This window comes from Balaenoptera borealis (genome assembly GCF_965194805.1).
Source record: "Balaenoptera borealis genome assembly, chromosome: 3".
Taxonomy (NCBI): Eukaryota; Metazoa; Chordata; class Mammalia; order Artiodactyla; family Balaenopteridae; genus Balaenoptera; species Balaenoptera borealis.
Genome location: NC_138866.1, coordinates 156855724 through 156873298, shown reverse-complemented (window position 1 = coordinate 156873298; position 17575 = coordinate 156855724).

Sequence of the window (17575 nt, the reverse complement as noted above, 5' to 3'; positions counted from 1 at the left end):
AGAGTTTTGTAGTGTCTGGCCTTACGTTTAGGTCTGTTATCCATTATGAGTTTATTTTTGTGTGTGGTGTTAGGGAGTATTCTAATTTCATTCTTTTACATGTAGCTATTCAGTTTACCCAGCACAACTTATTGAAGAGGCTGTCTTTTCTCCATTGTATATTCTTGCCTCCTTTATCAAAGATAATGTGATCATAGGTGTGTGGGTTTATCTCTGGGCTTTCTATCCTGTTCCACTGATATTTCTGTTTTTGTGCCAGTACCATAATGTCTTGATTACTGTAGGTTTCTAGTATAGTCTTAAGTCAGGGAGCCTGATTCTTCCAACTCCGTTTTTCTTTCTCAAGATTCCTTTGGCTATTTGGGGTCTTTTGTGTTTCCATACCAATTGTGAAATTTTTTGTTCTACTTCTGTGAAAAATGCCGTTGGTAGTTTGATAGGCATTGCACTGAATCTGTAGATTGCTTAGGGTAGTATAATCATTTTCACAATGTTGATTCTTCCAATCCAAGAACATGGTATATCTCTACATCTGTTTGTATCATCTTTAATTTCTTTCATCAGTGTCTTAGAGTTTTCTGCATATAGGTCTCTTGTCTCCTTAGGTAGGTTTATTCCTAGGGATTTCATTCTTTTTGTTGCAATGGGAAATGTGAGTGTTTCCTTAATTTCTCTTTCAGATTTTGCATCACTAGTGTATAGGAATGCAAGAGATTTCTGTGCATTAATTTTGTATCCTGCTACTTTACCAAATTCATTGATTAGCTCTCGTAGTCTTCTGGTAGCATCTTTAGGGTTCTCTATGTATAGTATCATGTCATCTGCAAACAGTGACAACTTTACTTCTTCTTTTCCAATTTGTATTCCTTGTATTTCTTTTTCTTCTCTGACTGCTGTGGCTAAAACTTCCAAAACTATTTTGAATAATAGTGGTGAGAGTGGACAACCTTGTCTTTTTCCTGATCTTAGTAGAAATGGTTTCAGTTTTTCACCATTGAGAACGATGTTGGCTGTGGGTTTGTCATATATGGGCTTTATTATGTTGAGGTAAGTTCCCTCTATGCCTACTTTCTGGAGGGTTCTTATCATAAAGGGGGGTTGAATTTTGTCAAAAGCTTTTTCTGCATCTATTGAGATGATCATGTGGTTTTTCCCATTCAATTTTTTAATATGGTTTATCACATTGATTGATTTGCGTATATTGAAGAATCCTTGCATATCTGGGATAAACCCCACTTGATCATGGTGTATGATCCTTTTAGTGTGCTGTTGGACTCTGTTTGCTAGTATTTTGTTGAGGATTTTTGCATCTATGTTCATCAGTGATATTGGCCTGTAGTTTTCTTTCTTTGTGACATCTTTGTCTGGTTTTGATATCAGGGTGATGGTGGCCTCGTAGAATGAGTTTGGGAGTGTTCCTCCCTCGGCTATAATTTGGAAGAGTTTGAGAACGATAGGTATTATCTCTTCTCTAAATGTTTGATAGAATTCGCCTGTGAAGCCATCTGGTCCTGGGCTTTTGTTTGTTGGAAGATTTTTAATCATGGTCTCAATTTCAGTGCTTGTGATTGGTATTTCTTCCTGGTTCAGTCTCAGAATGTTGTACTTTTCTAAGAATTTGTGCATTTTTCCAGGTTGTCCATTTTATTGGCATATAGTTACTTGTAGTGATCTCTCATGGTCTTTTGTATTTCTGCTGTGTCAGTTGTTATTTCTCCTTTTTCATGTCTAATTCTGTTGTTTTGAGTCTTTTCCCTTTTTTTCTTGATGAGTCTGGCTAGTGGTTTATCAATTTTGTTTATCTTCTCAAAGAACCAGCTTTTAGTTTTTTTGATCTTTGCTATCGTTTCCTTCATTTCTTTTACATTTATTTTGGATCTGATCTTTATGATGCCTTTCCTTCTGCTAACTTTGGGGTTTTTTGTTCTTCTTTCTCAAATTGCTTTAGGTGTAAGGTTAGGTTGTTTATTTGAGATGTTTCTTGTTTCTTGCGGTAGGATTGTATTGCTATAAACTTCCGTCTTAGAACTGCTTTTCCTGCATCCCATAGGTTTTGGGTCGTTGTGTTTTCATGGCCATTTGTTTCTAGGTATTTTTTGATTTCCTCTTTGATTTCTTCAGTGATCTCTTGGTTATTTAGTAGTGCATTGTTTAGCCTCCATGTGTTTGTATTTTTTACAGATTTTTTCCTGTAATTGATATCTAGTCTCAGAGCGTTGTGGTTGGAAATGACACTTGATACAATTTCAATTTTCTTAAATTTACCAAGGCTTGATTTGTGACCCAATATATGATTTATCCTGGAGAATGTTCCATGAGCAATTGAGAAGAAAATGTATTCTGTTGTTTTTGGATGGAATGTCCTATAAATATCAATTAAGCCATCTTGTTTAATGTGTCATTTAAAGCTTGTGTTTCCTTATTTATTTGCATTTTGGATGATCTGTCCATTGGTGAAAGTGGGGTGTTAAAGTCCCCTACTATGACTGTGTTACTGTCGATTTCCCCTTTTATGGCTGGTAGCATTTGTCTTATGTATTGAGGTGCTCCTATGTTGGGTGCATAAATATTTACAATTCTTATATCTTCTTCTTGGATTGATCCCTTGATCGTTATGTAGTGTCCTTCTTTGTCTCTTGTAATAGTCTTTATTTTAAAATCTATTTTGTCTGATATGAGAACTGCTACTCCAGCTTTCTTTTGTTTTCCATTTGCATGGAATATCTACTTCCATCCCCCCACTTTCGGTCTGTATGTGTCCCTAGGTCTGAAGTGGGTGGCTTGTAGACAGCATATAAACAGGTCTTGTTTTTGTATACATTCAGCCAGTCTATGTCTTTTGGTTGGAGCACTTAATCTATTTACGTTTAAAGTTATTATTGATATGTATGTTCCTATTACCATTTTCTTAATTGTTTTGCATTTGCTATTGTAGGTCTTTTCCTTCTCTTGTATTTCCTGCTTAGAGAAGTTCCTTTAGCATTTGTTGTAAAGCTGGTTTGGTGGTGCTGAATTCTCTTAGCTTTTGCTTATCTGTAAAGGTTTTAATTTCCCTGTCAATCTGAATGAGATCCTTGCTGCGTAGAGTAATCTTGGTTGTAGGTTTTTCCCTTTCATCACTTTAAATATGTCCTGCCACTCCCTTCTGGCTTGCAGAGTTTCTGCTGAAAGATCAGCTGTTAACCTTATGGGGATTCCCTTGTATGTTATTTGTTGCTTTTCCCTTGCTGCTTTTAATATTTTTTCTTTGTATTTAAGTTTTGATAGTTTGTTTAATATGTGTCTTGGCACGTTTCTCCTTGGATTTATCCTGTATGGGACTCTCTGTGCTTCCTGTACTTGATTGACTAATTCCTTTCCCATATTAGGGATGTTTTCAACTATAATCTCTTCAAATATTTTCTCAGTCCCTTTCCTTTTCTCTTCTTCTTCTTCTGGGACCCCTATAATTCAAATGTTGGTGCCTTTAAGTTGTCCCAGAAATCTCTGAGTCTGTCCTCAATTATTTTCAATCTTTTTTCTTTATTCTGCTCTGTGGTAGTTATTTCCACTATTTTATCTTCCAGGTCACTTATCTGTTCTTCTGCCTCAGTTATTCTGCATTGATTCCTTCTAGAGAATTTTTAATTTCATTAATTGTGTTGTTCAGCATTGTTTGTTTGCTCTTTAGTTCTTCTAGGTCCTTGTGAAACGTTTCTTTTATTTTCTCCATTCTATTTCCAAGATTTTGGATCATCTTTACTATCATTACTCTGAATTCTTTTTCAAGTAGACTTCCTATTTCCTCTTCATTTGTTTGGTCTGATGGGTTTTTACCTTGCTCCTTCATCTGCTGTGGGTTTCTCTCTCTTCTAATTTTGCTTAACTTACTGTGATCGGGGTCTCCTTTTCACAGGCTGCTCGTTCGTAGTTTCCATTGTTTTTTGTGCCTGTCCGCAGTGGGTAAGGTTGGTTCAGTGTGTTGTGTAGCCTTCCTGGTGGAGGGGACTGGTGCCTGTGTTCTGGTGGATGAGGCTAGATCTTGTCTTTCTGGTGGGCAGGGCCGCATCTGGTAGTGTGTTTTGGGGTGTCTGTGACCTTATTATGATTTTAGGCAGCCTCTCTGCTAATGGATGGGGTTATGTTCCTGTCTTGCTAGCTGTTTGGCATAGGGTGTCCAGCACTGTAGCTTGCTGGTCATTGAGTAGAGCTGGGTCTTAGCAGTGAGATGGAGATCTGTGGGAGAGCTTTCACTGTTTGATATTACGTGGAGCTGGGAGGTCTCTGGTGGGCCAATGTTCTGAACTTGGTTCTCCCACCTCAGAGGCACAGGCCTGACAACTGGCTGGAGCACCAAGACCCTATCAGCCACTCGGCTTAGAAGAAAAGCGAGAAAGAAGAAAGAAAGAAAGAAGGAGAGAAGGAAGGAGAGAAGGAAGGAGAGAAGGAAGGAGAGAAGGAAGGAGAGAAAGAAGGAAAGAAAGAAGGAAAGAAAGAAAGAAAGAAAGAAAGAAAGAAAGGCAAGAAGAAAGAAAGAAAGGAAAATAAAGTTATTAAAATAAAAAATTTTAAAAGATTATTAAAAATTAAAACATAAGAAAGAAAGAAGACAGCAACCAAACCAAAAAACAAATTCACCAATGATAGCAAGCACTAAAAACTATACTTACAAAAAAACAACAACAAAACGGACAGACAGAACCCTAGGACAAATGGTAAAAGCAAAGCTATACAGAAAAAATCACACAAAGAAGCATACACATACACACTCACAAAAAGAGAAAAAGAAAAAAAATATATATATATCTTTTGGGAAGTCTGAGGTCTTCTGCCAGCGTTCAGTAGGTGTTCTGTAGTTGTTACATATGTAGATGTATTTCTGATGTATTTGTGGGGAGGAAGGTGATCTCCACATCTTAGTCCTCTGCCATCTTGAAGGTCTTTCCGAAGTAATTTAGACTATTAAAATGTTAATACATTATATTAAGTTCTTTGTCAAAATATTCTTTATAAAATGCTCATTTCTTGCAAATCAAAACTACAATGAGATATCATCTCACACCGGTCAGAATGGCCATCATCAAAAAATCTAGAAACAACAAATGCTGGAGAGCGTGTGGAGAAAAGGGAACACTCTTGCACTGTTGGTGGGAATGTAAATTGATACAGCCACTATGGAGAACAGTATGGAGGTTCCTTAAAAAACTAAAAATAGAACTACCATACGACCCAGCAAATCCACTACCGGGCATATACCCTGAGAAAACCATAATTCAAAAAGAGTCATGTACCAAAATGTTCATTGCAGCTCTATTTACAATAGCCAGGACATGGAAGCAACCTAAGTGTCCATCGACAGATGAATGGATAAAGAAGATGTGGCACATATATACAATGGAATATTACTCAGCCATAAAAAGAAATGAAATGGAGGTATTTGTAGTGAGGTGGATGGAGTTAGAGTCTGTCATACAGAGTGAAGTAAGTCAGAAAGAGAAAAACAAATACAGTATGCTAACACATATATATGGAATCTAAGGGAAAATAAAGGTCATGAAGAACCTAGTGGCAAGACAGGAATAAAGACACAGACCTACTAGAGAATGGACTTGAGGATATGGGGAGGGGGAGGGGTAAGATGTGACAGGGTGAGAGAGTGGCATAGACATATATACACTACCAAAGGTAAAATAGATAGCTAGTGGGAAGCAGCCGCATAGCACAGGGAGATCAGCTCGGTGCTTTGTGACCACCTAGAGGGGTGAGATAGGGAGGGTGGGAGGGAGGGAGATGCAAGAGGGAAGAGATATGGGAACATATGTATATGTATAACTGATTCACTTTGTTATAAAGCAGAAATTAACACACCATTGTAAAGCAATTATACTCCAATAAAGATGTTTAAAAAAAAAAAAGTTGAAAGTAAAAATAAATAAATAAAAAATAAAATGCTCATTTCTTATACATGTCTTTCTTTAGACTCTATATTAAGTTTTTGTTGTAAATACTTTCTAAAGTATTTCTCACATCAGGCTGGTTTTATCATTTGGGGATCCTGGGTATAAAGTGGTGAACTGGGGCTATAAGCTTAGATATAGTTATTATTACATGCCTGCATTTATTATTGGAATCTAACATCTATATCAGTACAAAATAAGCCTCTATAAATTAGAGATATTTGTTGGAAAGGTCATAATTGGATAAGATAAAAATAACTTTATTTTATATGTAGTATTCAGCTAAATCAATATATGACCTGCATGACTTAAGATTTGTAAAAAGTAATTGACACAGAAGTTAGTAAGAACACAAGTCATGGAAACTCAGGAAGAGTTAAGGTCTGTGGGTGAAGCTTGAAACCCATACACCAGCACAGGTTGTTCTGGACGAATCGCCTATGAAACATTGTAGAAATCACATTTCATACTGTGACTTAGAGAAAGTTCAGGGAGGATATAAAGATGCCAGTAAAATTCATCAGGAAATACTTGACCTAACATAAAACTTATAATCCATGCCATCTTAACTCCAAATAATTATCTATAAACTTGGAGTGTAGAAGGAGTGACCAGCTGTCCACCCAAACTCTTCTCTACTCCATCCTGGGAATCATGGGTGTGCAGGTAGGGCTGCTTTCCAGCCCTTCCGTGGGGCATGGCCGTATGACTGGGGTGGGAGGTGCTCACGGGTGATGGACAAAGGGACACACACATTGTAGGTCGGGCCCACTGGACCCCAGTGTCTTCTCTTCCCCCCACCCCATGGGCTGAGCGTCATCGACCAGGGTGAGCAGCAGGGAACATCAGCCTGGCTTCTGAGTGGCTCCATGGAGCAAACACCTCTCACCCAAAACCATCACCAGGACTTTATTAATTAATATGAAGTCACTTACATTTCAGGGTTTATTTGCTACAGCAGCTAGAATTATTTTAATTTGTATAAAAATTGGCACTTGAAGCCGGGACTGCCATCAAAGAACCCTAAGAAACATGGCATTGGTTTAAGCCGAGGTTTAAGGCACGATTTAGGATCCATGCTGCCTGGTGGCAAAAGCATTCGGAGAACCTATACAACCAGAGCTGGCCAGTCCCCAAACTCTCAGGGAAGAACTTGGAAAACAGGACTTTATTCGTGAGTGCTAGTTGGTATCAGAAAAAAAGAAATTAATTTAGACATGAATCAGCAGCTTTGGATCAAAAGGGTAAGGAAGAGGCAGACTGAAAATCGGGGACCTTGTGGGGTCAGGAGAGATGGTTGCCTTGAGACCACACACAGCAGAGATGAAGCTGAGAAAGGTTCTAAGGGAGCCCTTATGGGCTGGGCCCGGCAGCTGAGATCAGACGGAAGATGTTGCCACCTTACCTGCAGGACTTCACCTCCCAGGATCCTTTGCAGTTAGGGTGGTCCTTCTCATGGAAGGTGGACAGGTGATCCCAGTGCTTCCATACCTGGGCCATAATGCTTTCATCACACCATTTTCTGGCAGAACGTCCACATCCAGTGCAGTTGGAGAGGGTAGTTGTTGAAGGTGGAACATCTGGATCAAACCTGGATCCCTGATGTTTGTGTGGAGCAGAGATGCCCCCACACCCATCAGTTGAACTTCCACTTACATGAAGTTCACTCTGATTATCTTAAGCCACTAAATTCTTAACTGATAGTAATATTAATAGCATGCATAAATTTGTAAAATACTGTTTAATGACATTGATTTTTTTAAACAAATACTTTAAATGATAAAAATGGGTTATGACGCATAACATATAGTTAACCCATATGTTATTTAAATATGCAATATGTCCAGAAGATTGCTGAAAGCTACATGCCAGCATGATAACGTAATTTATTTGTAATTGTTGGGACTAATGGTTTTCATTTTCTTCTTTGTGCTCTTCCAAATGTTCTAAATTTTTGTTAATAAACAAGTTGCAGAATAATTTGCACGACAGCTTGTATTCAGTAAAGAAAATACAATATGTTATTTTAAAAAAATATTCCTGGAATAAAATAAAATCTCATACATATATATTTCTTCCCTTTGCCTTTGGATTAAATATTGCTTCCACTAAAGTAATTTCCTGTAATCTGTCATGAATGGCCCTAAGCACATGCTCGTGCACACACGTATGCACACACACACACAAACACACACACACTTGCACTATGTGGTGAGACCCCTACAAATAATTAGAAGTTGGATAACAGCTGTGCAACACAAAGTCCGCAGGGCAAGGGACTGGAGGGGCCAACTTACACTTTTTAACCAAACCTCAGCCTCCTCTAAGCTGTCACCAAGAGATTCTTTGTTGGATTTAATGTTTCCATAGAAGAAACTGACTTTTATCATTAAAGAACATGGAAATCAGTTCAGTAGAGATATTCTAACACCACAGTCTCTTTCTCCCACTTTTCATGAATTTGTTTAGCACCGTGATTTCTTCAGATCCTGGTATGGATTATCAACAGCATAGTATTTCCATAGTCACTTGTGGGCATGTACTACGTGTAAGGAGAACAAGGGGAGGGTGGAGGAGACGGTCATGCTGTGTAGACGTCCCTGAAGAGAAGTATCAGGGCTGTTGAGAATTCACCAATTGCAGTTGTTGGTGAAGACACCTGTTCCTGCTGAGGACAGTCGGTAAATCGAAATCAGTGCATTTCATTCTTGAGGGCAGTGGCGTTGTCTGGTGGTTAATATACATTTTTTTAAAAGAAGGGTAGACTTGGGGCTTCAGATTCTCCCTGGCTTTGGGAACGGGGGCTGGGGGCCTGTAGAGTCAGCCCCACGGGATAAGGTGTTTGTGTTTCGTCGGGTTCAGGGAGCTCCCTCTGACTCTGAGAGCACAGCCACTTTGGTGCAACTGTCACATTCCAACAGGGTCTGACACCCCATTTCCTTCCCCAGATGGTGCTGCATCATCACAGTTTCCGTCACTGCTCATTCGAGCATTCCAGAAGCACTCCGAAGAGCAGGGCACTGAACGTGAGAAATGTCTGCAAGTGGGAAATAAACAAACAAAAAATAATAGAATCTATTTTCTAAGACAAGATCCACACGCAGTCAGGAAAGGGAGGCAGGAGTGTTGCAGACACAGACCGTGGCCAAAGGTGTGTCCCGGATACAGTTTCTGGTCCAGAGCTTCTCTGTGTGCTTTGCATCCAATGCCCACTTGCTCGTAGACCACAAGGCCGATTTGCATCTTTGGCCCCTTGTTGAAAGTAGGCATCCTTGTCAACACTCTGCCCCAGTCTGGCACTTCTGCTCTGCTCCCTGTCTCAGCAAACGGCAACACCATCCATTCAGGTCTGCAGTCCAAATGCTTTGAGAATTCTAGCGATTTTCTTTTTTGTTTCCATATGCAAACCAGAAAACATCAGCAAATAGAGTGTATATCTCCTTTAAAACAGACGACGCCCTGCACGGTTAACACCTGATTCGAATCCAAGCCATCATCACATCCCACCTGGAATGTGGCAACATCACCTGATGGCCACGGTGTCCACTCTCTGTGCAGCAATGGGAGAGATCCTTACACACAGAAGTCCTTAAGTGCTACTCTTCTGCTCCGCACTGGGCAATGGCTTTACAGCTCAGAATAAAATACATATTCTTCCTCACAGTCTACAAGCACCTACACGACGTAGACACCCCACCACCTCCTTGCTCTCATCTGCCATTTCTCACTCTTTCATTTTAACCCAACACCAGCCTCATCTCTGTACCTGAATTAATGGCCCTCACGATGGGTAGCTACTCCTCCTGTCTCTCAGATAACCACACCGTGAGCCCCTTGTAAGGCTGAGCTTTAGGCATCACCTTAGATAACCTGCTGACATACACATTAAGGTCATCAGCCCCACTTCTGCCTTCCGATATGGTCCATATTGTGCTTTATTTCCCTCTAACTGATTATTTCCCTGACATATTATAATATTATATACTGATGGTCTACCTATTATCCACCAAACTCAACTAAAATTACATTTCTGTGAGTGTATATATTTCTTTCTTTTATTTTTTAACTACAGTATTCTCAGCACCTAAAATATGTCTGGCAAATGGTAAGAGTTGACAAAATCATTTGTCAAAAATTATAAAGTGACTATTAAGAACTTCTAATGATTTAGATACAACCGTGAATTTTTTATATAAAGTATTTAATTCATTTATCTGGCCAGCTGAATGATAAGTGGCTCTGGTGAATTACAGTAACAGGTGAAAAATTTATATTGTATCCCTTAAAGATGACTAGTCTTCAAAATGTCTGGGAAGCACAGACCTATCTCAAGATTATTCAGTGACTCAGATAGAATAGCTAGCATGATAGGGCTCCTGTTACTCTCCCAACAATGTGTATTTTCCTGCCTCACTAAAGACATATCAGGTATCTGAAGTAATTAAAAGGCAGTGCATTAATGCTATAATATAGAGATGTCCTGGATGCTATTAGAGAGTGTTGGAGAAAATGACTAATTTGATGTTAAAAAGGTTAGTGAAGGCTAATGCTGTTCTCATGCATCAGAAAGAGAAAACCACCAGAAAAGGTGTTGATAGGCATCTTCCTGAGGAGGCTTCAGTGTGTGGCACAGGTAACCAGAGCATCAATTCCAGCTCACAGCAGCAAAGTCCTCAGCTCCGTTGGGAGAAAATGTGCCCAGGACTGTGCAGTGAGGGTTTAGGGTATCTGCCTCTGGGAAAGGATCTGTTGGTCCAGCTGTTTACCAATACTCAAAACACTCTTTAATTAGGAACTTTATGAAAATCCCAAGAAGTGGTGAGAATGATTGTCTCAAACTTTGAAAGGACACCCACCTCATAAGCTTGCAGTGGTGGAAAGATGAGCAACCGTGCTAACCACTGGAATCCTTGAAACGTATAATAGTAATAATAGCAATCAATATTCAGTGCTTTTTGATGGGGTCTCAGTGACGAAGATAGATGATAGATAGATAAGGATGGATGGATGGATGAATGGGTCAATTGATTGATCTACAGATGATCGATAGATGTACAGATTGATCAATTGATCAATATATAGATGACAGATGGATAGATAAGTAGATGGGTGGATGGATGGATGGATAGACTTTAATCTGGCATATTTCCCAGCCTTCCTGTGTTTTTCTCAACACAGACATTTTTAGGTAAAATATGCACACAATGAAACACACAGATCTTAAGTATACAATTAAATGAGTTTTGAAAAATGCATTCACCCTTGTCAGACCATCCTAATGAAGATACAGAGATTCCCTTTATACCATTTCCTTTGTGCCCCTTTCACTGGTCCCCAGCTTCCCACAGGCAATCCTTCTGATTTCTATCATTTCAGATTCATTTTTTCTGTTCTTGAGCTTCATGGAAGAGGAATTAGACATACATGCTCTTCTGTATCTGATTTCTTTAACTCAGCAAAGTGTTATTTTGAAATCCATCCATGTGGTTGTGTTTGTTGGTAGCTCCTTCAGATATCCTGCTGAGAAGTGAATAAGCTACAATTGGTTCATTCATGCTCCCTCTCAATGGACATTTGGGTTGTTTCCAGATATTCTGATTATTTTGAGTAAAGTTATTATAACTTTTGAAATTGTGTGTGTTGTGTGTATGTGTGTGGGTACTTATGTTTTTATTTCTCTGAGATAAATATCCAGGGATTAAATTGTCAGCTCATAGAGCAGGTCTATATTAAACCTTTTAAGAAATGGAAAGTTTTCCCAAGTGATGGACGCTCATTCCTTCTAATTGAGGATTTGGTGAAGATTCTTAACACCTCCTCTTTGCCCTGATGTGACTGAGAAGGAAGTCTGTCCAGCTGCACAGTCTCTGACCCTCTTGTTCTGCACGGACACATCCACTTCCAAGCCCGAGTGTTTATCTTGGATTCAGCTTCATAATCTGAACCCTCACGTTGGCCTCTGTGGATTTGGGCAATGGTGCAGTGGTGGAGAAACTGCATCACCTCTGGTTGTAGGACTTTTCATTATTAAATTCAAACATACAATGTATACCTCATTTCTACTCTACTCTGATATTTCCTATGAAAGAATAAAAAATAACTCCCAGGTATCTGGTTAAGTTACATCAAGATAATATAACATAGGATAGAAAAATTACTAGGAAAAAAAATGGGAAGAAAAGACATCAACAGGTTAACTGTGCCTGTGATTGTAAATATTTATTTTCTATTTTTTAAAAAATGTTCTGCACTATATAAATAGCTTTTAGTAAGTAACCATGCACAAAATTTTTCCAAACAATGATAGGCAAGCATACCCTGTTTTGGGGGTGGTGTGCATCATGTAACTGGATGGAGCGTTTCCTCACTAACCGTCTTCCCTCTGACACCTGCAGAGATACGAGAGATATATCTGTGTGTATTTGAAGTTACAAACATAAAAAATTCTTCATGTGTCCACCTCAATCCACCAGGCTTCCCACCATTCTCCCACATGAACTTTCAAAAGAAGATGAGAATAGATTTCTCCTGGCCACTCATTCATGCCCAAGGATGTGTATTTGGGCATAAATAATCTAGGGTTTGCCTACACTGTGTCACCCACAGATGTATCTCATCTCTACGGACCGATTGTAAGTTCCTAGAAGGCAGGGATTCTGATTGAATCTCCCTAGTAGGCATCTAGCTGGCCTATTTGTGGAATAACTCATCTTCCTAGGTCTCATCTTTTAAACATGGATCCACTTTCCAAGAGCCTTTCAGTTTATTTATATAATGTCCAATTAAGAGTCTACAAGGGTTAAATGTGCAGGTTACTATTTCCATAGCAAAAGAGCAGGCATTTTATTCAGGGTTTTTTGGGGGGTTTTTGTTTTGTTTTGTTTTGTTTTTTAAGTCACCAAGTAACTACTTGAAGACAAAAGATCCTGTCAGATAATTAGAGAATGTTTATCTCATTGTTAGTGTCTGTTCTTTGTCAGAGCTCATCAGAGTTGAAATATTCTGTTTCTTGGTGTGCAACTAATTTTCACTTGTGTCCTGGACATATTGGGTATTGTGCTGTGAGACTTTGGTTCCTATTTAAATCTTCTACTTTAGCAGGTAGCCATCCTACTTAGGTCTAGCACACAGGTCCTGACTACTTTGCGGATCGTGAATTGAAATTTGATTTGCAAAGCCTTTGCAATTCTCTCTGGTCGCCCTCCTGGAATGCTACACCATGGCTGATCTGCGGTCAGACTGGTGCTTGTCACTGTAGTGAGTGCTCACACCTTTGGGGTTCCACTCAGTTACCCACCAGACACAGAGCCCCCTGAGGCAGGGAGTGAGGGTGGTCATTTGCTGGTGCTCAGTGGGGGTTCACTGGTTCTTGTGGAAGACTCTGTCCTGCTGGGACACCTCTTTGGCTGGACAAAGTGGGTTCTTCCTTGGACCTTTTCTCATCTTCACCCATTCCATTTCGGGGTCAAGGGCTTCTCTAGGCTGGGATACGTAGGAGGTAGTGCTTCCCGTATACAGGGGATAAAGAAAAAAGGAGCTCACCACTGTGTCCTTTCTCACATCTTAACATCCTTAGCCAGGCTGACTTTTCTTTTATCCATCTTTAAGAGGTTTTTGATATTTGCTTTTTATGTATTGTCCAAGGTTTTTAACTGTAATCACTTGGAAGAACAGAGTGGAAAACTCTTACTACATTTTGTCTGTAACTAGAAGTGGCCATCATTTTTAAATTTTTTTTTTTTTTTTTTTTTGCACATAGAAACAGATCTTAAGACAAAATGTACTGTGACTCCCAAAAGAAAAGAATGAAATGAGAGGTCATCACTTACATACAATGTTCTAAGTTAGGGCCTTTATACCAGTCTTATCGCTTTCAAACTGCTGAAAGAGGGTGTCAGGAAAGACACTTTGTCCAAAAAAGAGTAATTTGTGACTGTTGTCAATGTCTTGACTGGTGCTAAGGCAGCTCAGGGACTAGAAATAAAGAACATCACCAAGACTTGGGATCAGAGTAGAAGCCTTTGGCTCAAAAGTTAAATTTCATCTTTAAGGGTAGAAAAGGCAGAGAGTCCAAAATGCAAGACAGAAGGTAAGCTTGTGAGTTTAGGGATCTCACTGCGGCTTCCAAGTCCTTTGCATTTTCTTCAACTATTTAGCCAAGTTTGTGTATTAAAAGATAAAAGTCAGTGATGGTTCTGAGGAAGACTCATGCCAAACACACTGAAGCATGAACAATGCTTCAGTGTCAGAACAGGAGCCTGACCTGGGCTGTGGGGTCCATGTCCCACTCTCCCTTCCTCAGCAAAAGGGACACAAATCTTATTCTGAACACCATATACTAACATGACTATCGTTTTAGATAATTAACATCTATTTGTTATTAACTGCATGCTAACCTTCCTGGCTTTTCACTTCTTCCTGCATTACCAAGATTCTGTAATCACTTTGTTTCTGCCAAAGAACTATGTCAATTAGTTCAGATTTTCTTTGCCTGAAAACATCTATATTTGGTCTTTATTCTTTAAAGTCTATTTTCACTGAGTATAGAATTATATTTTCATAGTTTTTGTTTTTTGCAGTGTAAAGAAACCATCCCATTGTTTCTGCTTTAGTCCCTTTAAAATAATCTTTGGTAACAGCTCTGCATGATTTTAAAGGTAATATCTCTGCATGATTTTAAGATTGTTTTCTCCTCTCTATCTTCGTTTTGTAAAATTTAACCATTGTGTCTCAAGCTGTGATTATTATTGTATTTATTAGGCTTGAGGATGAATCTGTGATTTCTTGAAACTGTGAATTAGTATCTTTTGTCAGATTTGGAAATTTTTTGAACGGCCTTTCTTCATATATTGCTTCTGCCTTTCCCTCTCTCTCTCTTCTGTCTTTATCATCCTGGGAATCAGATTAAATGTATGCTATACCTTTTCACCAAGGCCCATATAAATCTTGTAACCTTTTTTTCTGTATTTCCCATTCTGTTTTCTCTTTGGGCTTTATTCTGTGTATTTTCTCCTGACCTATAATTCAGTTTACTAATACTCTCTTCTACTGTTTCAAATATGCTATTAAACACATCAACTAGATTATTGAAATTATTTTACAATAGAAATAATAATAGTTATTACAGATCTATAATTTCCTTTTGGTTCTATTTTATAAATTCTAGTTCTCTGAAGAACTTTTCTATCTTGTTATGAAATTTCTTAAACATATTCATCATAGTTAAGAATTTGAGATAGATAGCTACTACCTGTTTTACCTGTGGGTCTCCCCGTGGGATGTTGAGTGATTTTTGTTGAAGGTTGGATGTGAAAGGAAGTAGATGCTCTACACAACGTTGTCTTTCTCCAGACCATATTTGATTTTATTCCAGTCCAGGGTTACCAGGGCAGAAGCTCACCTTGATGCACTCAGAGATAGAAGTGGCTTTGCGAGGGCTTGCCTGTTTTCAGCATCACTCTCTACTCTCCAGGTCTAGCCCTTTGTGGGAGTCCATGGGAAACTCTTGGTTCTCACCAGAACCCCTACTCTTCTCTGGTTAGGGTCCAGCTTCTTAGCTTCCATTTTGCTTTTCATTCCTTAGTCATTCATCCCTCAGTTGCTTAGAATTTGATAAATGCTTAGAGAGGAAATTCCACAAGAATGCCAGGCTCAGTATTTTTAATTTCCTTTTCTCCAGGTCTGCACTCCTCAAGTCCTAGCTGCATGACTGCTTTCTAGTACCCTTAAGGAGTTGGGGGTTTGGTTCATTTTATACGGTTATTTTTGTTGTTCTTGATGAGAAAATAGGTCTGATAGGAACTATGCCAATATAGGTGGAAGCAAAAATGTTTATTTACTTTATTTGGCTTAAATATTGATTTCTATGAGGCCAGGAACCAACTGCCTTGTTTGTAGTTATGTCACCAGCTACTACCTTTGAGCCACACACAGCCTGTCCTCCACATGCCCAAGCTGACTCATTTCACACACTCTGCACACACAGCAGACGTCACTATTTCTTTCTTGCAGTGACTTTACTGCATTTCCATTTTTTATTTTTGCCCACATAATACATGTAGGTAAATTTAAAAGCAAAATTTAGTTAAAGTCTTAGGATGGAAAAAAAGGAGTTATCTTCTCCACCCATTCTTATACCCCTCCCCCTCTCCCAACACATACAAAATTATTTTCCTTTCTGAGGAAAGTCCCTTCATTTTTTGGTAGTGTCTATTGTTATTTATCCCCATGTTTCTGAGTGATGTACTCCGGCCACTTGGACAAACATAACAACTAGCTGACAGAGAGCTATGGTTGTAGATGCAGATGTAAGTCAATATATTTGTGTTTGTATGCGGTTATCCAAGACTCTTTCCAACTGAACATCCTATGGGAAAATTTAATCCTTCCCTGAATCTGAGAGATTAATACAAAGAAAGCTGGTGTGACTGCAGCATAAAGTTATTATGCCAAAACAAAGTTGATCTCAGCACAATAAATCTTTTCACGTATTCAGTTTGATCTTTTCAAAGCGGTTGCAATCCATGGGGATATTACATAAAATCACCCTTCTAATCTCCCGTCATCTTGACTGTTCTGATACCTGTCCACCGCCAAGTTCCTTCCATCCTCTCCCTACTGCCCGAGCAACCTGTTCTCTCTGAAACCCTGATTATTGGCTGTGTTTATTCTTTCACACCTCCTGTAAGACAGGGACTGAACGTGGACTTAGAATTGTCCATGATACAATCAATTCACCATCAGGTCATTAATTCCCCTGCTTTGCAAAAATTCCCAAACAAACAAAATAACTGCTGTTTCCTGCTTCTCTCACTCTTTTGGATGCTGATCCTGATTCATGAAAGATTTCACCAGGAAGACCCAAAAGTCTTCCTCTCTAATCCAGTTACTCTAAGGGTTTTTTTTAAAGATACAATGTAAACTCTAGAGAAACAAATATCTCATCTTTTTCACCACTGTATCCCCAGTGCTCACTGTAGTATCGGTCAGAAAATAGGACTCGATAAATATTGCTCAATTAGCGAATGGATATAAATTGGTATAAATAATCCACTCAATACCACCAGCCTAATGCTCCCCATGTCCACGCCCAAATGTACTTCTATACCTCCTCTTCTTCCTCTTCTTTCATCTTAGTCAAACCCCTGAGTATTTTCTCTGGATCCTGTCCATTACCATGCCATTATTCCCTCTTATCCCTTTAATTTCATTCTCTCCCTCTGTAAACAACCCTTCCTTTCAGCATTAAGACAAACTGAAGCTTTTTATCTTAAAAATCAAAACCAAATAAAAGCACCAACCCTCAGAGACCACGTTGCATTCCGGCTGCTCCCCCACTGTTCTGTTCCCTCTCACGTCCACATTTTGTGCAAGAGATACCGACATGTCCTAAAACCCTCTCCACAGCTTCTACCCACCCTGCTCTGCTGAAATCGATATACACTGAAAAGTGCAAAATGTTTTGAATTCATACTGGTGAGTTCCTGAAGACTGTGTATAGTAATGGATTTTATGATCCTGCGACCTTAGGAGGGAGAGGAGAGTTTAGATTAGGCTGAAATTGCTTACAGAGATGGAGTTTCAGGAGATTCCAGATTAAATCTGATAACTCAAATTTCTGCAAGTTCTAAAATTCTGGC